General features: G+C 45.0%; 1 protein-coding gene across 5 annotated transcripts in view; it reads right to left on the bottom strand.

Moving 5' to 3' along the window:
* The window catches only part of Slc23a2 (solute carrier family 23 member 2), a 103,867-nt gene extending 77,697 nt beyond the window's left edge, over window positions 1-26,170 (bottom strand). The window contains exons 1-2 of one of the 5 annotated variants that reach the window (XM_041670211.1): window positions 24,497-24,576; window positions 4,841-4,960 (exon numbers count right to left, since the gene is read on the bottom strand). The gene's annotated coding sequence lies outside the window, so the exon portion shown is untranslated. Of the gene's footprint in view, window positions 1-4,840; window positions 4,961-24,496; window positions 24,599-24,726; window positions 24,801-26,137 lie in introns of those variants that run through there. The other 4 variants (XM_041670213.1, XM_041670215.1, XM_041670216.1 and 1 more) reach the window with 4 other exon arrangements.
* Between the last annotated feature and the right edge of the window lie 880 nt (window positions 26,171-27,050).

Genomic DNA, 27,050 nt, shown 5'->3' with positions numbered 1-27,050 from the left:
AAGAATGGCCAAGATCAAAAACACTGATGACAACTTATGCTGGAGAAGTTGTGGGGAAAAGGGAACACTTCTGCATTGCTGATAGGAATGCAAGCTGGTACAACCCCTTTGGATGTCAGTGTGGTGATTTCTCAGAAAATTAGGAAACAACCTTCCTCAAGACCCAGTAATACCACTTTGGGGTATATATCCAAAGGATGCTCAACCGTGCCACAAGGACACGTGCTCAACTATGTTCATAGCAGCTTTATTTGTCATAGTCAGAACCTGGAAACAACCTAAATGTCCCTCGATGGAAGAATGGATAAGGAAAATATGGTACAGTTACACAATGGAGTACTACACAGCAGAAAAAAAATATCAACAGCTTGAATTTTACAGGAAAATGGATGGAAATAGAAAACGTTATTTTGAGTGAGGTAACCCAGACACAGAAAGACAATTATCACATGTACTCACTCATAGGTGGTTTTTAAACAGAAAGCAAAGAAAGCCAGCCTACAAACCACAATCCCAGAGAACTTAGACAACAATGACGACTCTAAGAGAGACATACATAGATCTAACCTACATGGGAAGTAGAAAAAGACAAGATCTCCTGAGTAAACTGGGAACGGGAACATGGTGACCTTGGGGAAGGGCTGAAGAAGGGAGGGGAGAGGCAAGGAGGGGAGCAGAGTCCAAGCCAGGCAGTAATGGCGCACATCTTTAATCCCAGCACTTGGCAGGCAGATCTATCTCTGTGAGTTCGAGGCCAACCTGGCCTCCATAGTGATTTCCATGACAGCCAGAGCTGTTACAGAGAGAAGCCTTATCTTATAAACCCAAAAAGGAAAGGGGAAAGAAAAAAAGATTGTGAGACCTTCCTAATTTATACAATTCTGAAGACTCTGAATTATTTTCTAACATGTATATGCTTCTTTTGATATAGGGATATATCGTACTTGACAGGTAGAAGCTGGAGGATCAAGAGTTCAAAGGTCAGTCAGGGATACAGGAGACTCTGTCTCAAAAAAAAAAGGCTAAAAGTATTAATTTTAAAATAAGGGTTCCACAAGGGCAAAATTCAACACTCACAATTAACAAGATATCACTTTAGCACACAAATTACATAAAAATCTAGGAATTGCAAATCAAAGTCCTAGACATTTTACAGACGTATTTGGGGAAGTGTTTAATGCTGACTGGAAAAATGAGTAGAAGGACTGGCTTCCTCCTCTACTAGGCAAGGATCGGAGAGCAAACCACAGAGCTGGGTCACAAGTTCTAAATGCAAATCAGCATTTCGAGAAAGGAATCTCTAAAGAAGAGTTAACAGAAGTCCAGCACCACAAACCAACCAGGCATGGACACTGAGCGAATGCCCTTCCACCTAGTCTCCTCCCCGTGCAGCATCCTCCAACCACAAGGTCACAGGCCTCAGATCAAAGTGGCACTCCTAGAACAGACCAGGACATCTCTGAGCATGGGGTCGTCCAACTCTCTCTCCCACGAACGTTTGAGCATCTACCTCTATTGCTCATAGTAGGTTTGGTTACAAAGGAGTCTTTAATCCCAGCACTCGGGAGGCAGAGGCACGCGGATCACTGTGAGTTCGAGACCAGCCTGGTCTACAGAGGTAGTTCCAGGACAGGCTCCAAAGCCACAGAGAAACCATGTCTCGAAAAACCAAAAAAAAAAAAAAAAAAAACAAAGGAGTCACAAGGTTAAGTAAGCATCTCTAATCAAAAATCCCAAATCTGCTAACAAAAGTACACAATTTACACCATGAAACTTTAGGGGTTTCTTTCTTTCGTTTTTAATAAATGTTTTCATTTATTTAGTTTCTCCTCCCTCCTCTCTTCCCATTCCACCCCCCCACTTCCTGTCTATCCTGCCCCCCACCCACCCACTTCTCCATTCAGAAAGAGGCAGATCTCCCATGGGAGTCAACAAAGCAGGTCATATCAGGTTGAGGCAGGACCAACTCCTCCTGCATGGAGGCTGGGTGAGGCATCCCTGCATCATGAAAGCCATCCATGAAGCTTTGTTTAAACCACAAAACTATTTTAAAGTATTGCATAAAGTTACCTTGAGGCTATATGTATATGAAGTATACAAAACATAAAATGAATTTCATGTTGAGAGCTGGGTCTTACCCTTAAAATCTCACTATATAAACTCACCATTTAAAAAAAAAAAAGTAGCAGAGGCAGGCGGATCTCTGTGAGTTCGAGACCAGCCTGGTCTACAAGAGCTAGTTCCAGGGCAGGCTCCAAAACCACAGAGAAACCCTGTCTCGAAAAACCAAAAAAAAAAAAAAAAAAAAAGTAAAATACTTCTGGTCCTAACCAGTCTAGAAAAGGGATATTCAACCTGCGCATGTTGCAGTTGCCAATCTTTGATTTCACACAGAAAATACATAAATAAAAATCTCCAAAAAATATGGAGTAGAAATAATACAAAATTACCATCAATTACTGACTCTCACCATCATTTCCCTAAAGACATTTACTGTTCAGAAGCAAGAAGAGAAGTCGGCATCTCTCAGCTGCCAGGTATGGCATCAACTTAGCAGACGAACCAGTAATCAGCTGACAAAAATACCACGTCATGATCTAGATAACAAGACCCAAAACGCATTTAATTTGGATTAAAGCTATGCGCCTGAAAGCAACGCACACTCAGCACAGACCAACTCTTCAGGCTTTTAAGGACTTAGTGGAGAGACACCTTACAGCTGCAAATCTGAACAAAACAGGAACTTCTTTTTGTTGTAGTTGTTTGCTTGCTTTGAAAACCTGAACAAGTAACTAAGTGACTGCAGAAAATGACAAAAGCAAATGACTGCCCCAAAGCAGGTGCCACTTCCCAAGCTCCCCACAAGAAGCAGTAGACCACAGAAAACCGAGCTCACAATTCAGCCACTGTTTCTTCCTTCTAGAAACAAGCTTTGAGAATATCTGGACCCAGTCTTGACTCTTTTGGTCTTCTTTTAGAAACTGTGGGTACTTTACCCATATTTTCAATAAGAGTTAGTTAGGGTTTTCTCGCTCACTTGTAAAAGCTCCTTTGCTGTATTGCTATTTCTAACAGGACGTAAAAAACCACTTAAAAATATTTCTACGTCAAATCAAGGATAAACCTTTCTAACACTTTCAGGCTTAGTATGACCTCCGCTCTGAAAATCGGCCACTGAAAAGTAGCCACCATTTACAGTTAAACACTTCTGGTCAAAAATAAATCTAAACGTTTCTTTAAAACTTTCTGTTGTTGTTGTTGTTGGTTTTTCGAGACAGGGTTTCTCTGTGAAACAGTCCTGGTTGTCCTGGAACTCACTCTGTAGACCAGGCTAGCCTCAAAACTCACAGAGATCCTCCTGCCTATGTCTCCCAAGTGCTGGGTGCTGGGGTTAAAGGGCATGCCTCCACTCACGGCATATAAATGTTTTAGATAAAAACTATAAATCTAAAACCAAAAAACAAACAAACAAGGGCCAAGCGGTGGTGGCACACTTTAATCCCAGCATTTAGGAGGCAGAGGCAGACAGATCTCTGTGAGTTCAAGGCCAGCCTGCTTCACAAGAGCTAGTTCCAGGGCAGCTAGAACTGTTACACAGAGAAACCCTGTCTCAAAAAGACCAAAAGGAAAAAAACCAACAACAACAACAACAACAAAAACCTATAAAACCTATGGGCTAGAGAGATGGTCTGGGGTTAAGATCATGGACTACTTTTTCAGGACCTGGGTTTGATTTTTAGCAATTAGGTCAAGTGGCTCTCAACTGCTATGACTTCAGCATTGCTGTTCATCATCGAAGGAAGTCAGAACAGGAACTTAGACAGGGCAGGCTCTTGGAGCTGATGCACAGAGCATGGAAGGGTGCTGCTTATTGGTTTGCTTCCATGGCTTTGCTCAGTCTGCTTTCTTATAGAAAGCAGGACCACCAACCCAGGAATAGCACCACCCACCATAGGCTGAGCCTCATCAATCACTAAGAAAATGCCTGAGAGTTGGATCTTATAAAGGCATTTTTCTCAATTGAGGGTCCCTCCTTTCAGATGACTCTAGCTTGTTTTTTTTTTTTTTTTAAGATTTTATTTATTACATATACAATACAGTGTTCTGCCTCCATGTCAGAAGAGGGCACCATATCTCATTGTAGATGGTTGTGAGCCACCATGTGGTTGCTGGAAATTGAACTCAGGACCTCTGGAAGAGTAGTCATGTCCTTAACCTCTGAGCCATCTCTCCAGCCCAGACTCTAGCTTGTTTTTTTTTTTTTTTTTGATTTTATAATGGTGTGAAACAAATTTACTTAATATTCTAACAACTAGCTTGTTTTAAATTGACATAAAACTTGCCAGGACAACATGTTTAATCTATTATTACAAATAGTATAATATATTCTCATCTCTAGAAATATGGAGGTAGAGAAAACTAGGGCTTCACCATCCTAATTATAAAGACCTAAGTAATAAAAATACAATTTATATTCTAGGCAAAAATGGCAAAGATTAAAAGTCTAGTGGCAATCAATTATCAAAGTCAAACTTGGTAACACAGTGATCCTGCTTCCCCTTAGTGAACTGCACCTTCACTAACTAGTCAGCCTTCAATCACACTGAAAAGGCCATTGTGTGTGCACCAGCCAAAACCTAAAGTCTTTCCCAAATTGTCTTAGCATGATCACAATTAGAGGATGGGCACATTACAGTGACTCAGGTCACTGCCCAAAACCAAAGACCTGGAAATGGTCCTGCCCAGACCACAGCAAGGGAAAAGGCAAGCACAGGGCACTTGGACATGCTGCAGTCCCACCGTCTCCACAGGGCAAGGGAGGACAGAGAGCTGGACTCACTCTGCTGGCAGCCGCTCACCAGTTGCTCAGGGAACAGATGTAGACCTGTCCCATCTCCTTTCTCAACTGACGGAAGTGCCACTCTCAGCTCTCAATAGGATGCAGTGTCCTGCTGGATACCTGAAAGCCACAAACAGGACCTCAGAGTCAAAACGGCCAGCAAACATTAATCCTATTAAAGACATGGTTCCAGAACGTGACTGCTAAAGGAGGCTCCGTTCAAAAACAAAGCACGACAGACAGCATCAGCCTTCTAGGGCTAGTTTCTAAGCAGGAAGGCAGTTTTGAAGTTTATTTTGTCATTCTACTGGAGCAAAATGGATTCAAAGAGAGCACTCTAATGTCAACCCCAGACAAACCTAAGGGACCCAAACTCAGACCAGGAATGTTAAGTGTGGAGACCACACCTGGTGTCCCTCTCTCATTCTCTGGAGTAACAGACTGTAGTCTACCTTACTTTCACTGCAAAAACACCATTGGGGGAAAAAAAAAAACTGGGAGTGGGTCGGATCAAGACTCTCTAGTTAAGAACACTAGCTTCCAGAGAACCCAAGTTTGTTCCTAGTACCCATGTGGTAGCTCACAACCAAATTCCAGTTCCAGGGATCTGGTGCCTTCTTCTGACCTCACTAGGCACCAGGCATGCCTGTGGTGTACATACATAAATAGAAGCAGGCAAAAACACTCATACATATAAAATAAACTAAATCTAAAATAAATGTATTCAAATTTCTAAGTTCAAGGTGGCAGCTGGTTTTTCCATGCATATTTTAGTAAACAATTAAATTTGAAATCTAAAATATACTTTAAATAAAATCGTGGTCTGAAAGATTTTTCTTCATCCTTTAAAAAAAAACAGAAAACAAAAAAAACGGTTTTGGAGGAAGGAGTTATTTTGAAGCAGGGTCTCATTATGCAGCCCTGGCTGGCTTCAACGGCAGAGATCCACCTGCCTCTTGTCTCCCCAGTGCTCCTCTTGTCACCTCACTAAACTTTACTATTTGAAAAACAACATTCTTCTGCCAGGCAGTGGTGGCACACACCTTTAATCCCAGCACTCAGGAAGCAGAGGCAAGCGGGTATCTTGAGTTCCACAGCCAGCCTGGCCTATGGACCAAGTTCCAGGACAGCGAGGGCTATACAAAGCAACTCTGTTGTGGGGTGGATGGGACACAATATTTCTAATTTGAAAATTAAACTAGAGAAAAGTGATCTTTAAATAAAATTTATTTCTCAAATGCATCATAAGATTACTAGAGAAGCTGTAGAAACCAAATGTTTTATTAAAATACTAATATTCTTGATATAGATATATAGAGAGAGCTATTATAAACCACCAAGAAAAACAAACTAAGAAAAATTGGGAACAAATAAGCCAAACAAAATATAACTGCAAACAAAATCATTAAAAGTGCACCAGACTGTGAGTTCGAGACCAGCCTGGTCTACAAGAGCTAGTTCCAGGATAGGCTCCAAAACCACAGAGAAACCCTGTCTCAAAAAACCAAAAAAAAAAAAAAAAAAAAAAAAAAAGTGCACCAGAGACTGGAGAAATGTGATGGCTTCGTGGTTCAGAGCACTTTCTACTCTTGCAGAGGACCTGGGTTCAGTTCCCAGCACCCATGTAAAGGCCTGGCAGGCATGTAATCCCACCACAGAATCCCTATGACAAGCTGGGAGCAAGATTTTTTTTTTAATTTTATGTGCATTGGTTTATATGTCTGTGCGAAGGTGTTGGGTCCCCTGAAACTGGAATTACAGACAGTTATGAGCTGCCGCGTGGGTTCTGGAAAAACAGTCAGTGCTCAACCGCTGAGCCATCTTTCCAGCCCTGCAAGCTCTGGCAGGAGAAGCTGCTCCAGTATAAAGTGGTGAGCAGCTGAGGAAGAAATTCAGTCACAGGCACTCACACACATGCATGTGCACATACATGGGGAACATTCATATACACACATTACACACATGCAAATAATAATAAAAATCCTTCAAACTGCAAAAGATGCCCCTTTCAAAAATTTAAATAACCAGAAAAATGCACATAGATTTTCATAAAATGCAAATCCCCATTGTATAGTGTTCACCATGGCAAGAAAAAGTGGGGGGAAGTCAAAGGTTCAACAGAAGGATTTGTCATGTCAATTGAGATGCATTGCACACAAAGAAGCTGTTAAAAATCGAGCTGTAAAGAAGTATTTAGTCACATTCCTAAGGCAGAATGCTAATGGCTTAGTTTTTTTTAGTTTTTTACGTTAATTTCTTTCCTGAAAAGGAGACCCCGCGCACCTTAGCGCACTTAAAGGTGAGAGAACAACTTGTCAAAGTCAGTTCTCTCCTTCCACCGGCGGGCATGGAGACTGGCCCCAGGTCATTCGCTTGGTGCAAGCACCTTCGCCCACCATGCCACCTCACTGTTGTCTGATCGCTGTGTTGGAAGTTATATTTGATGGGTGCATTTCCACATACACGGAAAGTTTACTTTCAAATACACCGTGAAACCCTGAGTGTTCAGTGAGTTAAAGCAAGGAGCTACTTCACCACAAGTCTTGCATTTCATCACTGCGAGCAGAAGGATGCCTGTCTCACTTCCAGAGAGCCTTCCAGTAATTCTGACCAACAGCTTCAGTGTTCTCTATAGGACAAGTCCTAAAAATATCTGTGACCTGCCAGCATATTTTTTTCAATCCATTTCTTTTTTATTTATTTATTATGTATACAATATTCTGTCTGTGTGCATACCTGCAGGCCAGAAGAGGGCACCAGACCCTATTACAGATGGTTGTGAGCCACCATGTGGTTGCTAGGAACTGAACTCAGGACCTTTGGAAGAGCAGGCAATTCTCTTAACTGCTGAGCCATCTCTCCAGCCCCTCAATCCATTTCTGATTACAAAAAAAGAACAAAAAAACAGGAGAGGAGAGGAGAGGAGAGGAGAGGAGAGGAGAGGAGAGGAGAGGAGAGGAGAGGAGAGTCAGATTTTGACACCCTCCAGGGACTACTCGATCTGCTTTCTACACAGATCAAGGACAACTCTACATACTCATGAGAACTCAATTTGCAAAATCATTTCATTTATTGGGAGAACAAAGTCAGCAACGTTGGTGGCCACACTAAATTAAGAGATGGCAAACAGCCAGCTATGGTGGTGCACGCCTTTAATCCTAGCACTCAGGAGGCAGAGGCTGGTGGATCTTTATGAGTTCAAAGCTAGCCTGGTCTACAAAGCGAGCTCAGGACAACCAGGGCTGTTACACAGAGAGACCCTGTCTGGGGGAGGCAGGGAGGAGCTGACAAACAAAGCAGATATCTAATTCATACACCAAAGAGACAGGGGCTCCACGGTTAGTAATGCGTGTTTCCCTCCATTCCCATCATCAATCAACTCTGCAGGGCTCTGAAAGTCATACATGTCTGAGCTGTAGCTCCTTTAGAGCGCTGGTTCTCAACCCTGGCTGCACAATGAAATTGCCTGGAAAAATCTTTAAAACTCCAATACTCCAATGAATGTAGAAACTGCATCTCAGATTCTGGGGTGAGACCAGGCATCCACGGTTTCTCCAAATTCCCCAGCTGATTTCAGAGTGCTGTTAAGTTGGGGACCACTGATCTCAAGCACCTTTTTTCAAACAGATAATGAACAACCCATAAGGGTGATGGTTGGGGGTGGGGGAATAAAGCAATGACTGAGGGTCAGCAAATTTTTAATTCCTTTTTTTTTTTTAAGTAATTCTTGGTACCACCACCAAATCTGATCTACCAATTCCATGAAATCACTATCAAAAAATCCCATCTGCCTTTTTGGCAAAAGCTGACAGACTAATCCTCAAAGTCACATAAAAATACACAGGTCCAAGAATAGCAAAAGAACAAAACCAGAAGCCTGCTTTTTCTCCAGCTTCAAAACTGAACAGAAAAACATGGTAATTCAGACAGGGTGGTATAAGGACAACATATAAACTAATGGAAGGAATATAACAGAGAACCCAGAAATAAATCCTAACACAATTCAACAGGGTAGAGAGTAGTCTTTCCATCGAGTGGTTCTAAGACAACCTGAGTTAATATAAGACTTTCCTGGGAGATGCACAGTGATACAGACATCTTGTAGGAAAGTAGGGCAGTCAAAATGAAATCTGGAAAACGTATTTTAAGACTTGATGGACACTGAAAGAAATAAAAGTGTGAGATTTCAATCCTGAAAAGAAATTTTAAAGAGTTTAAAACATTTGGTACATCAACCTTAATCAGTACTGAGCAAGTAAACTCAACTGGTATCTGTCATGAGTAATATTATAATGCAGATTCCCTGCGCAGTCAAAGGGCTTAGAAGAGCTTCTACTCCTAATCAGCTTGTAATCCTGCAACTGTGGACCCTAGATGGAGGTGTTGGGGAAGGGAGCACACACACCAGAGAAAGCAGGAGGGACGCCAGGCCACAGGGTGAGCATCCCAGGAGCTCACAAGGGGCTTCAGCGATGACACGGGAGCCTCAGGAGCAAGGGGGTGGACTGAGAAGGGAAAGGACAGAAAGCTGCTGCTGTGCATATATACTCAGCCTATCTGCACAGGGAGAGACAGAGTCCCATAAAACTCCTCTGAGGAAGAACGTTTTCAAAGACTCTGACACAAAAGGGCAAGCAGCTACACAATATAATGGCATGAGCTAAAAACAAGAAAGCCCCTGGAATGGACCTGAAGAGAAATATAACTAATTCCTCCTGGCAAGAAATGTAGAGTCGGCCGGTTGGTGGTGGTACACGCCTTTAATTCCAGCACTCGGGAGGCAGAGGCAGGCGGATCTCTGTGAGTTTGAGGCCAGCCTGGTCTACAAGAGCTAGTTCCAGGACAGGAACCAAAAAGCTAGAGAAACCCTGTCTCGGAAAATCCAAAAAGAAAAAAAATGCAGAGTCATCCTCAATCCAATAGGGAAGGTGAACTTACTGGAGAACTACCACAGTGACCAGGACCCTACCAGGATCCCTAGAAACTCTAAGGGGCTGGGAAGGTGGCTTGCCATGCTCAATAACCTGGCTTCAATTCCCAGAACCCACATGGTGGTAGGAACTGACTCACCACAGCTTGTTCTTGTAAACAATTTTAAAACCCTCCACTCTTCCTTGGGCTGGCAGGGGTGAGGAACAGCTCGACAGCAGAGGGTCTGAGGCAAGGTCTGTGTAATTCAAGCTGGCTTTGAACCTTATATATATCCCAGACTGGCCTAAGCCTCAGCCTCCCAAGTACTGGGATTACAAGTGCAGCCATCTTTCTCAGCAAAAGTATTTTTTGAATATAGGGTAGAGAGATGTCTCAGTGGTTAAGAGCACTAGGGAAGACCTGACACCCTCTTCTGGCCTCCACAAGTACTGCATATGTGTGGTAAAACATGCATACAGGAAAAATGCCCATATACATAAAATTAAAAATTTAAAAACTCTAAATAAAGGACAACAAACTGAAATCTATTGACCTTGTTTGGTGTTTGTTTGTTTTGTTTGTTTGTTTTTTTTTTTCGAAACAGGGTTTCTCTATAGCTTTGGTGCCTGTCCTGGAACTCACTCTTGTAGACCAGGCTGGCCTCAAACTCACAAAGATCCGCCTGCCTCTGCCTCCCGAATGCTGGGATTAAAGGCTTGGGCCACCGCTGCCCAGCACCTTGTTATTTAAAAAAGTAAAGAAACTATGCTTGTTCTCTTCATGGAAAGAACAAGTCAACATTATAAAGGTACTTTAGGGAGTGGCTCAATGGCAGAACACTTACCTAGAATGTGCACAGTTCTTAGTTCAATACATAGCAACACACACACGTTGACAAGGCTCTTCAAACTAACTTGTGTTTACATTTAAACTGTTTTGAAATTCTAAACTGAAAAACACTTAATTGCAAAAGCAAAAAAGAGAGGGAGGGAGGGAGGGAGGGAGGGAAAACACTTGAGGCCAGGCATGGTGATTCATGCCTTTAATCCCAACACTCAGAGACAGAGGTAGGAATATCTCTGTGAGTTTAAGGCCAGCCTGATCTACACAGTGAGTTTCAGAACAGCCGGGGCTATAAAGAGAGACCCTGTTTCAAAAAGAAGAAACACAGACAGACAGACACCTGAGGCCAGGGATATAGCTCAGTTGGAAATGTTTGCCTACAGTGCATGAAGTCTTCATTAAAAAGCATAAAAACCCGTGTATAGTGGTCCATGCCTGCAATGCCAGCACTCTGAAGAGGCAGGAGGCTCAGATGTTAAAGGGCATCCTCAGTGATACAGGCCAACCAGGGCTACATAAGACCTCTGCTCAAAAAAAAAAAAGTAAAAAAAGGTTAGGTAAACCGGTGAAGGCACTTGCCACCACACCTGATAACCTGATTTGATCCCAAGGACCCAACAGTGAAGAAAACCAATTCCTTCAAGTTGGCTCTGACCGCTACACAAACAGCTGTGACAAATGTGCATACATACGTAATAAAATCGATGCTTTAAATGTTTAGCGACAGAGGCAGTTAAGTAAAGAACAGAAAGAGGGATCAAATAGCACATCCCATGGCAGGTCCAAGGACTTAGAACCGTGGTTAAGTTAGATGAAGTCATGAATGGTGATGGAAAAACAAACTGGGGGCAGTAGGAGGGAGGTCCCTTACTTCATACTGTACTCCAATACAAATACCTGATTAATTACAAACTTTAAAAACCAACAGAAAATAAGAATGTATACTTATGAGATATTGGGTGTAAAGAACTATAGAAAGTATTTTAAATCAAAATTAAAGAGTCTACAACTTTCGGACTTAAGGACAAAAATGCAAAGGCAATAAATAGCCTTTTCTCATTCATTTCTCACACAGAGTGGCTGAAACGAGCAAATGCAACACTGGGTGCCAGGACTGGGAAGGACCAAGTGTAACACTGGGTGCTGGGACTGGGAAAGACCAAGTGTAACACTGGATGCCGGGACTGGGAAGGACCAAGTGTAACACTGGGTGCTGGGACTAGGAAGGACCAAGTGTAACACTGGATGCCGGGACTGGGAAGGACCAAGTGTAACACTGGGTGCTGGGACTGGGAAAGACCAAGTGTAACACTGGATGCCGGGGCTGGGAAGGACCAAGTGTAACACTGGATGCCGGGACTAGGAAGGACCAAGTGTAACACTGGATGCCAGGACTAGGAAGGACCAAGTGTAACACTGGGTGCTGGGACTAGGAAGGACCAAGTGTAATACTGGGTGCTGGGACTGGGAAGGAGCAAGTGTAACAGTAGGTGCAGGGACTAGGAAGGAGCAAGTGTAACACTGGGTGCTGGGACTGGGAAGGAGCAAGTGTAACAGTAGGTGCAGGGACTGGGAAGGACCAAGTTTAACACTGGGTGCCTGGACTGGGAAGGACCAAGTGTAACACTGGGTGCAGGGACTAGGAAGGACCAAGTGTAACACTGGGTGCTGGGACTGGGAAGGAGCAAGTGTAACACTGGGTGCCGGGACTGGGAAGGAGCAAGTGTAACACTGGGTGCCGGGACTGGGAAGGACCAAGTGTAACAGTAGGTGCAGGGACTAGGAAGGAGCAAGTGTAACAGTAGGTGCAGGAACTGGGAAGGACCAAGTGTAACACTGGGTGCCGGGACTGGGAAGGACCAAGTGTAACACTGGATGCCGAGAGTGGGGAGGGAACAGAAAACAGTTCACAGTGGGTTTTAGATAAAACAAGACTTGAAGAAAATGTTCTAGCCTTAGAGACTTGGACACTCATACTCCCCCACATCGCACATTTGTAGAATATTTGGTAAAGCAGTATCATAAAAGCTAAAGAGCTCTTGATAAAAAGAAATGTATGAGCTCTGGGATTCTGTCAGCACTCATGACACCCTCCATGAAGTAGGGTCGGCAACCCTTCCTTACAAAGGGCCAGACAGGAAATACTTGCAGGTTACATGGTCTACAGCAGTGGTTCCCAACCTTCCTAACGCTGTGACCCTTTAATACAGTTCCTCATGTTGTGGTGATTCTCAACCATAAAGTTATTCTCATTGTTACTTTATAACTGTAATTTTGTTACTGTTATGAATTGTAATGCAAATATCTGATGCACAAGATGTCTGATATGCAACCCCCCAAAAGGGGTCTTGACCCACAGACTGAGAACCTCTGGTCTAGAGTAAGCATGCCCATGTTGGAACAAAACTTTGATAACCAGCATCCTAGGAACTTACTTGCTAGAAATGCACATTCCCAGGCCCTACCCTGACCTTCTGAATAAGACACCAAAGTGTGGAATCTACCACCTTAGACTGAAAAATGGTTGTGGTCAATCCCAGCCAGGAGATACACTTCTGGGGACAGCAAGGGATTTTGGCCAGCACTGCACGAAAACAGCCAAATGAGGCTGACACCCAACTCATATAGGATGTCTGAAACACTGCATTCACCGTCAAATGCATGAAGCAAGCTGTGCTTTCAAGTCCAAAGCAAGGTAAAGAAAGAGCTGTCACACACAAACGAAATGTAAGATTGAACTGCTCAGTCAATTTTAATTAAGTCAATAAATCATATATCTATCTACTTGAGCAAAGAGAAGCCAGTTTAAAAAAACAAACAACAACAACAACATCAAACCTGAGTGATGAGGTAGAGGTGAAATGCTATGGATAATTCCTATTCTAACAAAAGGTCTCTAACAGGCCTACTACAGCCTCCTCCCAGCCCATTCACCACGTAGTTTTAGAGAAAGCACCTCTACGCTCTTTTCTTTCTTTTCTTTCTCTTCTTTCTTTCTTTCTAGTTTTTTGTTTGTTTGTTTTGTGTTTTGTTTTTCAAGACAGGGTTTCTCTGTATCCTGGCTTTCCTGAAACTCACTCTATAGACCAGGCTAGCCTCGAACTCACAGAGATCCACCCACCTCTTCCTCCCAAGTGCTGGGACTAAAAGGTGTGCAGCACCACCACCTAGCTGAGAATGTGCGTCATAAGTACATAAATAAGTCACCTACTATCTTCTGGTGGCTTTTCAGCCATCGCGCTTTTAGCTGCTCAACTGTACCAGTGTGTGCTTCCTCTCATGGTCCTCCTCACCTTTCCCCTTTGCTCACCATCACCTCTCCATAAGTGCCGTCAGACCCATCAATCTCAAGTCCCTGATAGGCATCCCAGATCAAAAAGGCAGAGTAGGATGATAGTCTAATTTGAGTTTGGCAACAGACTCAAGAGACTCTGCTACTCACTGGCACTGTGACCATGAACAAGCTGAAACCTCCAAACCTCAGCACTCCCCACAGTACAATGGGCACAGTTAACTCCACAGGACTAAATTACAGCAATGCCACAATGAATGCTGGGCACAGCACCCAGTACACAAGAGCTACTGGCTTCTCCGCTCTCTTCATACCACCAGGAACAAGATCTGGAAGTAGAGTTCTATCAAGTGCCCAGAGTTTTAAGGGTCATCTCAGAATTCACAATCAGTAGTTACCCTAGAGATACGGATCAAACATAGAACAGAATCACCCTGTCAGTGGTCACACTAGTAATGCTGACCTCAAGTGCCCAACATATCACCTATACCTATCAGCACAAACACCATTCCACTGGCCACTTCGTGGGTTAGCTGCCTCGCCCTTCTAGGGTCCCTGTTATTGCTTAGACAGGTTCTGATACCTTATTTAGCTATGTTCACTTTCAACTGCAAAAATGGGAGAACTCAATTAAGATACACACACATACTTTAAAAAAAAAAAAAAAAGGCTAGGCTAGGGAGATAGTTGCTGCTAAGGTAAATTCCTGGGGCTGGGTGGCCAGTCAACCTAGCCTACCAGGCCAGTTCCAGGCCAGTGAGAGACCTTGTCTCAATACATAACAAATAGTAGCTGGATAAGTGGAAACATAGTTAAAAACATGGGCTGCTCTTCCAGAAGACTAAGGTTCAATTCTCGGCACTCATGTGGCTCCTAACCCCCAACCCCAAAGGCAGATATGTCTCTAAGAACATAAGTGGTCAGTGCACCTTGAGAGGTTAACACTGGCTGAACAAAGTGCCTAACACCTCAACCACAGGAAATAAACCACTTCTGTTCCACCTCCAGCAGTCAAAACACACTTTCTGGGAAGATGGCTCAGTGGTTAAGAGAACTGGCTGCTCTTCTAGAGGACCCAGGCTCTATCCCCTGAACCCATATGGCAACACTCAATCCCAGGGGATCTGATGCCCTCTTCTGGCCTTCAAGAACACTGCATGCATAGATATACATGCAGGCAAAAGACCTATCCACACAAAATAAAAATATGACCTCGAAAATTAATAATACAAATACTCAAATAAATGTGAGCAGTACCTGAGGAACAATATCAAGGTTGTCCGTTAGTCCATACATGTGCATAGACAAACAGACATTTGTGCAGGGGCAAACACACACACAAAGAGGAAATGGTCAGCTACCTGGGAAAGGGTATTACCAGGTACTTAATGAGACGGACGTCTAGATATCAGACGCCTTGGAGGAACTCACAAGTGAAGGAAGCTTTCCTAGCCGGGCACTAGACAAGACTCCTCTCCTTCGTGGAGTTAACTCCCAGGAAGGCTGAAGACTGTCTACACTGAGAGAGAATTAGGGTACTAAGAAGATACCGGGAAGATTTACATTTCCAGACAGGAGGAAATTCCATCACCCTCATTTCCGGACTTGGGTTGACAGGTTGGCACTACAACTTCGCTCACCGTGAACTTGCCCCGCGGGCATCTCAGCTGCAGTCACTTTCTGTCCAAGCATCAGGCCTGAAGCCTGTCTTCCTCTTCTCCTTGCTCCTTTACTTCTCTTGTGTCTCCAACCCTACTCTTCATTCTCATCGTCTCCCCACAGTAAATCACCCTGCTTTGACCTCCCCACCACTTGAGACCTATCCTATCCACACCCATTCTCAAACAGCGACGGCTAGACTAAGTGTCCTTGCTGTAAGTAGTACCAGGGCTAGGGGTTCTGTAGTAGAACACATGCTAACATGACAGAGCCATGGGTTCAATCCCCAGCATGAAAATTAAAAAGACAAAGCTATCTGACTCTGCTATGGAGTAAACTGTTTCAGTCTCTCAACCAAACCCATATATTTATCAGAAAATGGCTGGCATGAAACTCAGTTGTACAGCATGCACAAAGCCCTGGGTTCAAGTCTTAGCACTGGAGTGTGGAAGGAGAGAGAAAACACTGAGAAAAGGGCGTGTGAGTGAGCACTCAACGAGAAAGTGGCTGCCTATGAGCCAGAACCTTGACTCTGGACTTCCTAGTCTCCAGAACTGTGAGGAATAAATGACAGAGGTATTTTTGTGACAGCAGTTTGAGTCCCCCTGGCCTTTTTGCTCCCATGCCCACACCAGATTCCACAGGCCTTCTAAGATTCTTTGGAAATCCTATTTTCTGCTCCTACACTAGAGAGTACCACACTCAGAAATCCAAGTGCCTCAAAACTCTCCATCTGGAAAGGAAACTCTCCCTGCATAAAAAACTTCCCAGCTGACCATAAGAATACAGTCCTAAAAAGAGTAGTCACTCAACAATGTATTTTTTTTCCAACAATGTATTAAGTGTTGTAAACGCCAGAAAGGCCAGGCCTGGTGATCAGGTAAAAGGAAATTTATGCAGGAGTTCTGTAAGCCCAGAGTTTTGAGGCCAGTCTGGGCAACACAGCAAGATTCAGTGTCAAGATAAATAATGAAAGGTACAAGCTGAAAGCAGAGCTTAATATGAAACAGCCAGCAACCTAGAACCCATGACAAGATAGAAACAGCAAAGCCAGGAAGATGGCAATCCCAGAGAGTGCACAAAGGGCTCCTTTAAACCCAGAGGAAGTAATGCAGGCTTAACCAGGAACAAGAATGATAGACTAAAATAACTCAAAGACACCCCCCACACCCCCCCCCCACCTTCTGAGCAGAGAACTGGAGGAGCAGCAGGGTAAACGCATGAGTGAGGAACCAGACTCTGGAAGTAAAGCCTGTAAACAGATTGAGGGAAGGCTTATCTGTAGGCACCACACGGGGCCACAAACGTGGCAAAAAGAAACCCCTGGGGCTGGAGAGATGGCTCAGAGGTTAAGAGCACTGGCTGCTCTTCCAGAGGTCCTGAGTTCAATTCCCAGCAACCACATGGTGGCTCACAACCATCTGTACTGAGATCTGGTGCCCTGCTCTGGCGTGCGGGCATACATCGAGGCAGAATGTTGTATACACAATAAATAAATCTTTAAAAAAAAAAAAAAAAGAAAGAAAGAAAGAAACCCCTGAAATAGCTCAAGAAGCAGGCCAAGGAAGACAGGGAAGATGAGGTTTTAAGCAGAAACAGAGGAGCAGAAGAGACTCGAGGAGCTGATGCCAAGGCTGCAGGAAAGGAACCCTTGTCCGCAGGTGGAATTAAGAAATCTGGCAAAGCCGGGCGGTGGTGGCGCACGCTTTTAATCCCAGCACTTGGGAGGCAGAGGCAGGCGGATCTCTGTGAGTTCGAGGCCAGCCTGGTCTACAAGAGCTAGTGCCAGGAAAGGCTCCAAAGCTACAGAGAAACCCTGTCTCGAAAAACTAAAAAATAAAAAAAAGAGGAAAAAGAAGAAGAAATCTGGCAAAAAATAAGCTGTTCCTCTTATCTGAGATGAGAGGTGACCCTCTTCTATTTCTATTTAAACATCCAGATTCCCTGAGATAACATCTTTGCCACTTACAGCTAGAATAAAGTGTTATCCTGGAGCCTGTTGTACATTGCAAGAAACTTTTGTAAAATAATAATAATAATAATAATAGTAATAATAATAATAGATAAATAAAATAAGAAATACAAAAGCATGAGAGTAAAAGAAATGAGGTTTTTTTCAAAGCTTACATTTATAGGTTCAAAGTGCCATAAAGATAAATTACTGGTGATGGCTTCATTCTCTTAACCAAAACCAGTGGGATCGAGTCCAGAACCCCAGCTGGAGCCCAAGGTTCCTTTGGAACACTGAAGAGCACGACAACAGCAGACACAGTACTTCCCATAACCAGCAAACAAAACGTGAGACCTCTCGAGTGCAAACGCCTTGGTTTAATTCAAGGATGGTTTGTTCAGTCGCAGCTGGCACCTAACTAGTGGGAGAATGGGTGACGGGATGGGGCAGGCTACACTAGCTTACCCTTCGGACAAAAAGCTTACTTCTAAACTGCGAAGTCTGCTAGACTGCTATACAAATGAGGCAGGTAGTATGGCACAAAAACTACCTGACCATCCACAATGCTCCAATCAAACATTTCTTTTTTATTTTACTTTTGAGATTATAATTACATTTCTCCTTTCCCTTTCCTTCCTCCAGACCCTCCCATATACACATATGTATATGCTCCTACCTATAACCTATTCAGTTACTTGTATGTTTTCAGGACTGACAATTTGGCACTGGACAACTGATGTGGGATTCCCTCTGTATGCTGTAAATATCATTGGTTCATAAAGTCTTGAGCCCGTGATAGGGCAGAACTTAGGTAGTTGGGGAAAACTAAGCTGGGAGAAAGGAGGCAGAGTCAGGGAGAAGCCATGTGGCCCCCACCAGAGATAGACGCCAGTTAGAATCTTGTGAGGCAATAGACAGATTACTAGAAATGGGTTAAATTAAGATGTAAGAGTTAGCCAATAAGAAGTTAGAGCTAATGGGCCAAGCAGTATTTTAAATAATATAGCTTCTGTGTGGTTATTTTGGTTCTGGGCAGCCGGGACGAACAAGTGGCCTCCTCCTACAAAATGGCGCCCACGTGGCCAACTAAAATTCACTTAAAACCTGAGAAAGTTTAAATAGGAATTCTAGAAACACAAAAATACAGAATTTAACACAGTTTCTTGCGATTTGCTGGCGGCATGCTGCAGCTCCTTTAAAAGAGGTTTTCTTGATTCAGTGGTAGCAGAAAAAAAAAAAGCCATGCCACTTTAAACTTGTCGGCTTTCTGGGCTGTGCCGCCAGAGTTCCTTTGGAACTCTGACTCTTTCTAGAGGTCCAGCTATGGAGCACTTGAATGGAGTTTGTGGACCTGGGTGCTTGTAGGCCTACTTGGGAAAGTAGCTGAGACCATACCCACAGCTCAGCGCCCCCTGACCTGGGCAGGAGGCAGGACCAGGACTGCTAGGAGTGCACAGGCAGGAGAGCCTGGAGGATTCCTGCCACCATACACAGAGGTGTTTCCAGGCCTCGCAATGCTCTGTATGGAAGATTTAGCTATTACTCAGATAAAAAGGGTTTATGTGCTACATGCTTAAAGTGCTGAGTGTGGCTCCTACCTGTAGATCCCAGAGCTGGCAGCAATGGTACCTCCACCATTTTGAAAGCTGAGAGAGGCAGAGACAGCATCCAGAGCCACTGTAACTGAGCTGCTTACCATTTTAAAAGCTCTTCAAGACAGTTAAGAATTACAGATACACAATAGGAAAGATTCAGACATAAAAGACCTCTAAATGAGTCACAGTGTTGGATAAATGTACACAAGCTTGGGGGAGAGAAGAAAAAGAGTACAGAGAGTTGGAAAAGAAGTAAATGGTCTAAAAAAAAAAAACAAAGGTTTTAAAGAGACAGAGTACAGACAGTCATAGATTAAATAATAATAAGCCACATAAAGATGGAAAATACAGAGTCTGGAAAAATATATATATATATATTATTGTGTTGTCTTTAAATTTTTTTGACTGTGAAGGAGCTAAGTAACAAACATATGTATTTTTTTTTTTTTTCGAGACAGGGTTTCTCCGTAGCTTTTGGTTCCTGTCCTGGAACTAGCTCTTGTAGACCAGGCTGGTCTCGAACTCACAGAGATCCGCCTGCCTCTGCCTCCTGAGTGCTGGGATTAAAGGCATGCGCCACCACCGCCCAGCCCAACATATGTATTTTAAAGGTATCTTGATTTCAGAATTTGAGTCTAAGGATATGTTGCTTTGGAAAAGAGGTTCTTCTTTTGTTTCCATAGAGGATGAAAACCTGTGGAATCTTCCCAGACTAATGTGGTTTGATGGACCAAGATCCCCTAAAAGGTTGCTATGAACACCCCCCAAATTACTTCACCCAACTGCTGACTGAGATAAACCTAGCACATAGGATACACCATGAAAGACCTGATTAACAGCACCCCTAATCAGCAGGAAGTAGCCCAGAGAACTATGCCCATATTCCCAAATATTGTTTATAAATATTCCTTTACATTTAAAGGGGGATATGCTATGGAGATTTTCATTGGTATGGATCTTGGTTTATCGATACAAACTTAAGGTCAATTTTGTTATATATTTCTGCTCCTGATTAAGGCACTGTGTTTGTGCAGCTCATTTAAAAATGGAATGTATAATTAAAAAATTTAGGTTTTACATAATCATCTATAATAGTCAAGTTTGTAGTCATGTTAGTTAGATTTTCTAGATGTACAGAAATGTATTTCAGATGGATAGGGATTCTTCAAATCTTTCAAAGACTATAGAATATGGCATTTAAAATGTTTTATTTTTTATTTATTTATGGTTTTTTTGGTTTTTCGAGACAGGGTTTTTCTTATTTTTTTTTTTTTAAAAATATTTATTTATTTATTTATTTATTTATTATATATACAATATTCTGTCTTGTGTATGTCTGCAGGCCAGAAGAGGGCACCAGACCTCATTACAGATGGTTGTGAGCCACCATGTGGTTGCTGGGAATTGAACTCAGAACCTTTGGAACAGCAGGCAATGCTCTTAACCACTGAGCCATCTCTCCAGCCCCCGAGACAGGGTTTTTCGAGACAGGTTTTGGAACCTGTCCTGGAACTAGCTCTTGTAGACCAGGCTGGTCTCACAGAGCAACTCACAGAGATCCGCCTGCCTCTGCCTCCCAAGTGCTGGGATTAAAGGCGTGCGCCACCACCGCCCAGCTTTAAAATGTTTTAATAACTTAGGACTTTTCATGACAATGAGACACATCTGGTCCTGGCAGCACCAATCTACTTCAAGAGGAAGATGGGCATCAAAGAGGCTCCTTATGGAGTTGTTTAGCCATTTGGGCAAAAAAAACTGCTCTTGCCTGGACTGCTTGATGAACTGGACATGCAGGACCCGCAGAGAAATGACTGCTGAACTTAACTAAAGGTGAGACCGTCCTTTGGGGTTCCTGCTTCATCAATGAGTCTGCCAGACATTCTGCAGCACACAAAAGAAAGTGACTGACAACCTGCCAATATAGGCGGGACTGTCTTTGAAATTTCCTGCTTCATGGAAAAGTCTGCTGGATACTATGGGCCTGTAGGCTGAAGATGGATGGCCCAACGGTACAGAAGAACTTTGGGTGACTGTCCAGGAAGCAAGTTGTCTCTGTCATTTCTAGAGTTTTAGAAGTTACTTACAATGTACTTCCCGTTACTTAGGTGATATCATATCCTTCTTAAGTCTTTGATGGAGCAGAAGACTTTATAGTTATAATTATAGTTTTCCTTAGTTATGATAAAAGATAAAGAGATAAGTAGATATAAATATTGTAACCATAATTCTTGGTTGATAACTGTTTTGTTGTATGAAATTTTACTATGCTAAAGTTAAAAATCTTCCTTTTTATTTAAACAGAAAAGGGGAGGTGATGTGGGATTCCCCTCTGTATGCTGTGACTATCATTGGTTAATAAAGAAACTGTCTTGAGCCCGTGATAGGGCAGAACTTAGGTAGTTGGGGAAAACTAAATGCTGGGAGAGGAGGCAGAGTCAGGGAGAAGCCACGTAGCCCTGCCAGAGACAGGTGCCGGTTGGAATCTTGCTGGTAAGCCACAGCGTCATGGCGATAGACAGATTACTAGAAATGGGTTAAATTAAGATGTAAGAGTTAGCCAATAAGAAGTTAGAGCTAATGGGCCAAGCAGTGTTTTAAATAATACAGTTTCTGTGTGGTTATTTTAGTCCTGGGTGGCCGGACTAACGGGCGGCCTCCTCCTACAGACAACCAGTTGGTATGCTCTTGCCTAGGGCAACTCTCCTGCTCCCAGCTTTGCTCGGGTTGCCTAGAGTTCTTTACACAGGGTTGAGGTAGCATGGGCTTTCCCCCATCCACTTTGGCACGTCCACCGGCTCATCCTTCAGTTCACATTTGGACAGCCACGTTGGGTCAAGGACTCTTTTCACTGTGTGTCTGTGGTTTCCTGGAGTGTGTGTCTGTCCACGTGTATGCAGTGCTCACAAGACAGGCCAAAGGAGGGCATTACATCCCCTGGGACTGGCGTTAAAAGGTGATGGTGAGACATCATGTGGGTGCTGGGAATTAAGCCCAGACCCTGTAAAAAAGCAGCCAGTGCTCTTAACTGCTGAACCATCTCTCCAGTCCTCTAGGCAAGTACTTCCATTAAGATTTTTTTTTTTAACTTTCTTGCTGGACATAGTGGTAACTACCTTTAGTCCCAAGCCTAGAATATGGCAGCTCTCTATGGCTTCAAGGCAGCCAAGGGTACACAGCCAGACCTTGTCTCAAAATAAATAAATAAATACTTTGTGTTGTCTTACAAGGCTAAGTCTTGCCCTTCATCCCTTGCTGGCTTGGAACTTGTGAGCTTCCCACCTCCACCAGCTGGACTGAGTGGCTAAAATTATACATTTACATCACCACACCCAGCTTAATCGTTTTTTAGTAGAGGTTTAATCTCAGGGTAATGTGCCACTCAGAAAACTAAATACCAGGCAGCTATCTGGAACAAGGGGGAAAGAGGCACAACTTTAATCCAGGGCTTAGGAGCTCACGGTAAGTCTGAGGCCAGCCTGGAGCAAGTTCAGGTCAGCCAGGAAAAAAGAAACAAAAATCCTGCCACTATAGAAAGCCCCTCAAACACCTACTTTCTTTCTTTCTTATTTATTTGTTTGGTTGGGTTTTTTTTTGTTGTTTTTTTTTTTTCAAGACAGGGTTTCTCCGAAGCTTTTTGGTTCCTGTCCTGGAACTAGCTCTTGTAGACCAGGCTGGCCTCGAACTCACAAAGATCAGCCTGCCTCTGCCTCCCGAGTGCTGGGATTAAAGGCGTGCACCACCACAGCCCGGCTGGTTGGTTAGTTTTGAGGTAGGGTTTCCTCTGTGAGCCCTGGCTGTCCTGAAGTCGCTCTGTGGACAGGCTGGCCTTGAAATAAGAGACACACCTGCCTCTGCCTGGGGGGGGGGGGGGGCGGACGCCATGATGACGACACACCTACATGCCTACCTTCCCGGGTGGTAGGGGCAGGTGGATCTCTATGAGTTCAAGGCCAACCTGATCTACAAGAGCTATTTCCAGGACAGGCTCCAGAACTACTGAAAAACCCTGTCTCGAAAAAAAAAAAAAAAAAGACATCTGGGGTGGAAATGCCCAGGTATACAGAGAAAAGAATCAGTTAACAGTAGGCAAAGGACATTGTCTAGAAAGCAGCTAGTTACCTCCTGCCTCAATGTCTGGCTGGGAATACTGAGTGTCTCCTTTGAACTACCAGATGCGTCCTGAGCAAACTGACACGGTGCACGGCCTTAAGCGCCCAAATCTATAACTTTTGGTGTAGTACTACATTCCATAATGACCCTGATAAGGTCAAGTATAACCCAGCACAGAATCCTGAACTTCTAAGAGGAAAAGGCCTCTCGTAAACTTCACCTGAGTCAAACGCCTTAAAGGAACAGGCCAGCAAAGTCCCGTACTAAGATGAAAGGCAGATGCGGATAACACGTTCGGAACATGTGAGGCCTGAGCCCAATCAACAGCGCTCACACACAAAACACAAAAAGGTTTTAGTCACCTTGGGTCTAGCTCACTAGAGTAAAGAGGAAACTGCCTGGGGGAAGTCACAAGGCCGGTTAATGACAGCTCAAATCAGGCTGTCTCAGGACTCAGATCCCAGATCCTCTGGCCGCCTGCGTTCAGAAGACCCAAACGTCAGAAGGGATAGCATCCTCACCGTCCCGTTTCCCAGCGCCGCAAAAACTAGACTAACAGCCACTGCAAATGCCCCATCCCCAGGAAGCCCCCCAAAGCTAACTTTCTTCCCCCCCCCCACCGCACTTGCCCTCGCTTACCCTTTGCGCTGACAATCAGGAGTTTCCCACCAGCCCAGATTAAAGCCCCTCACCCTGAAAGAAGGCCGAGTTCCTACAGGCTACCCAGCTAATGGGACATCTCCGGCCAAACGATGGAGACAATTCTTCACCTTCGAATTATCACGCTCCAATGTCAATTTCTCTGTCAAGAGTGGCGGCAACAGGGCGACCCGGGACCCCCGGGGGCAGGCCAGCGGGAAAGGTCGCAAGGTCGGAGCAGCAGCATCTAAAATTACTCGGTGTCGCCTCCGCAAAGAGGGAAGGAAGCCAGCCTGGAAAGCGCACCACCATCCCCCGCCCCTCGGACTGACCCTGAATCCCCGGGCTCCGGGATGCGGGGCGCACCACCTGGGGAGGGGCGCACAGCGAGCCCCGCAGCGCCCCGCGTCCACGGCGGCCGTCCCGGGGACACCCGGCTGGGCAGCAGTTAGCGCCCGGGACGCACGGCCTGACGCGGCAGCCGGGGCCACCGGGCCGCGCGAGCCGGCGTGGGGGCGCAGGCCGCGCCGCGGGTGGGTGACAGCGCGCGGGGGCCGCGCGGGCCGGCCTCGTGGGCGCGGCGGGCAGCCGAGGCCGCCGGCAGGTGCGGCCGCTGGCCCGGCGTGGGGCGTGGGGCGCGGCGGCCCCGCTCTCACCTGCCTGCAGCTCGCGGAGCTCGCGTCCCGCCGATCGCACCGCTCGCGCCGCAGTGCCTGCCGCCGCCTCGGGTCCCCGCGGCAGCCGCCTGCAAAATGGCGCCGCGGAGGGGCGGGCCGGGGGCGGGAGCGGCGCAGCCGCCCGCCCCGCGCGCCGGCCCCTCCCCGCCCGACCCCCGGCTCCGCCCGCGCGCTCCGGGGCGCTTAGCCGCAGACCCTTCCCCACACACCTGCTTGGGGCCGGCCTGGGAGGCTCGACGCCCACCCGGCCTCTCCTCCGGAGCCTCCTTTTAACCCTGCAGGACCCCGAGCCCTGCAGCAGCCGCGGGGTGACAGGGAGCGGGTGGCAGTGCACCCGGCCCAGTGAATAACGCGCTTTAAAGCAATTTCACGGCTTATCCAATTGGGGTTCGGAACTCACTGGGGAAAAGATCCTCCTTGTTCGTGCAGACGCGGGAGCAGACACCCTGCTTGATTTCTCCCGGGCGTGTGCTCTGATCGAGCGGGTTTGGGGGGCGGAGGCAACCTGCGATTCTGTATTTCTCAAATGCCCCCAGGGGATGCCTGCTGGATGGGCGCTTAAGCTGTTGAGTCGGGAGGCCATGTGTCAATAAACTCATAACGCTTAGACCGGGCAGTCTTGCCCAGAGGGCCATTAAGACTCACCAGCTGGGTACCACCCCCAGAGGTGATGAAACAGGGGATTTCAAGTGTGGCTTCAGAATTTGCATCTCCAGTAAGTTTCCAGGTGATGCTGCGGGCGGTGGTTTAAGATACTAACTTGTGAGGCACTGCAGAAACCACGTCCTTACCTCCACCATAGAAAATAAAAATAAATAAATAAATAACCCTAATAATTAGCTCTTTCTTCCATCTTCCATCTTGAAACCACTGTCTTGGTTGTTTTACTAACCGAGTAGTTCCTCACATCTCCAAGCAACTCCTGAGAGCCGCAAAGAATGGTGGACCGCGTCTGACCTCACCTGACAAAAACAGACTTTATTACTGAATTATTCATGTTTGACAGTCTTGAGGACTGGCAGCACACTCATCAATAGGGGCATACCATAACCAGCAAGGACTGGCATTTTATAAAGTAGGCGACTGCACCCAAGCTGAATCTTTGAGAATCGATATGTAATTCTCTAGATCATCTCACACTAAAATAAAGCCAGTGAGGCTTGGTGGTGCACACCTATAATCCCATCATTTTGCAGGTTTAGGTAGGAAGAATATGAATTTGAAGTCCGCCTGGGCTACTTAGTGAGACCCCTGGCTCAAAAAACTGAAAAGCAAAAGTTGAACTGTAAAATCCAATACACCCTGGGAGACCAGGTGAGTGCTTCATCTTCACCGAAGATGGAGAAAGGAAGAGATGATTCTGTGACCAACATCAGAGAAACACAGAAGTACTATCTCACAAACAACTCCTTCTATGCCAGAGTTTCCAGACACTTTTTAAAAAATAACATTGTGTCCTCTGCTCAGCAAACAGCGTGGAACCTTCTGAAATAGAGGGGCTGAAATCAAGATCCCCTGATCCTTTCAGTTTATCCCTTTTCTGGTTTTTATTTCATTAATGTTTTTTTTTCCCCATTTTTCATTATCTCCCTCTCCCTCCCTCTCCATTTACACTTTTACCTGTATCCTAAAACACCGCCACACTTCCAGGGTCCCCAGCTCCCAATCTTCCGGCCTCTCCTCCTCCCCCACCCTCAACACTCAGCAAGCTCTTTAAAGCACCAGCAGTCTCCCGCTTTCTCTGCTTTCTCCGACGTCATCTGTGACCTTCTAAGTACCAAATCCTTTCCCCTGTTTACAGTCCTTTTCTTCTTCCCTGGCTCAGTAACATTCCATTGACTACCCCCTCCAGGAAACGCTTTGACGTGATAAAGCCAATCAGCCTTTCCCACTGTACCATACTTGCCCTCCATCCAAGTTAGTGATGGGAGGATTGCTCAGACTTGGGGCTCCAGAGATGCTCTTTCCTCCCCAGTCTCCCCCCCCCCTCCTCCTCACGGTTCTCTTCTTCCCTTGCCTCTCTTTCCAGGCCAGTCATTTCTCAAGTTCTAGACACACAATTCTGACGTGTCACCAGACAACTTCCCAGATGTCCTCCAGAAACTATAAATATACTGTTTGGACCCACAGAGTCTGCATCTACAGCATCAAAATTCCCAAGCAGTGGAGTGATTCCCAACTGGATAGCATCAGGATGATAAAGGGTTGACTTTTCCCTTCGTCACCCCCTACACACTACACGTTATTTACACGGCATTTGCATTATATTGGAATTACAAATAGTCTACAGAGGTTTCTGTAGGCTACACGAAAACAGCATGACATTGTATATAAAACCGGTCAGTCCCCTGTGTTCAGAGGACGGTGGCCCATCTCTACTATCAGACTCATCGAATATGATTTCTATCTGGGTTCTCATTTTGCCACCAAAAACAAAAAAAAACAAAAAAAAAAAAACCTGGTGTTGTCTTTGACTCTGTGTCCAGACACCTGCAGTCACTGAGGAAGGTGTTTTATGACAGCAGAGACACAG

The sequence above is a fragment of the Microtus oregoni genome, unplaced genomic scaffold (genome assembly GCF_018167655.1).
Source record: "Microtus oregoni isolate MIOR12 unplaced genomic scaffold, Mior012 000020F_ref0000438, whole genome shotgun sequence".
NCBI lineage: Eukaryota > Metazoa > Chordata > Mammalia > Rodentia > Cricetidae > Microtus > Microtus oregoni.
Note: the sequence above shows the minus strand (reverse complement) of the source record. Positions and strands in the feature narration are given on the sequence as shown.